The sequence below is a fragment of the Babylonia areolata genome, chromosome 13 (genome assembly GCF_041734735.1).
Source record: "Babylonia areolata isolate BAREFJ2019XMU chromosome 13, ASM4173473v1, whole genome shotgun sequence".
NCBI classification, from domain to species: Eukaryota; Metazoa; Mollusca; class Gastropoda; order Neogastropoda; family Buccinidae; genus Babylonia; species Babylonia areolata.
In genome coordinates, this window is record NC_134888.1 from 14,220,831 (window position 1) to 14,221,800 (window position 970).

Consider the following 970-nt stretch of genomic DNA (forward strand, 5'->3'; position numbering starts at 1 on the left):
CCGACGGACAGACAGAGAGGGAGAGACAGACATAGCAGACAGAGACAGACAGACCGACGGACAGACAGAGAGGGAGGGAGAGACAGACATAGCAGACAGAGACAGACCGACCAACGGACAGACAGAGGGAGAGACAGACATAGCAGACAGAGACAGACAGACCAACGGACAGACAGAGGGAGAGACAGACATAGCAGACAGAGACAGACCGACCGACGGACAGACAGAGAGGGAGAGAGAGAGTCAGAGACAGGAAGAGTCAGAGACAAAGAGACACACAGAGAGACAGAGATAAAGATAGAGACAGACTGAGAGAGAGAGAGACAGAGACGGACACTGAGAGACAGAGACAGGTGCACACAGAGAGACAGAGACAAAGATACAGAGAGAGACAGCGACAGTCAGATATACAGCGACACTGAGAGAGAGAGAGAGACAGGCAGACAGACAGACGATGACAGACAGAGGTACAGAGACAGACAGACACAGAGAGAGAGAGAAGATGCACACAGAGAGAGACAGACAAAGAGACAGACGAAAACAGAGGTAAAGAGACAGAGATACTGAGAGAGAGAGAGAGAGAGAGAGAGACAGAGAGAGAGAGAGAGACAGAGACAGAGAGACAGGTGCACAGAGAGAGAGACAGAGACTCATAAAACCAATTATCGATTTCTCTCCCTCCCCTTCCCCCCAACCCCCCCCCCCACCCACCCCCACACCCCCTGCCCCGAAGTGCGTCACTGCACCAGAAATGAACATGTCCACTCCCCCAACACCGAAACAGTCAACACTGAGCTTCATTTCCAATTCTCACTGAACCCACGAGTGAAGCCACACCACGTGACCCCTCCAAAAATAACCCGGCCACGCACTATTAATACATATACGTAGAGAGCTGTGCTTTTGTTCTGATGACACAAAACATGGCCTCAGTGGAGCGCGCACATTTGAGTAGACGGGGAAACAAAAA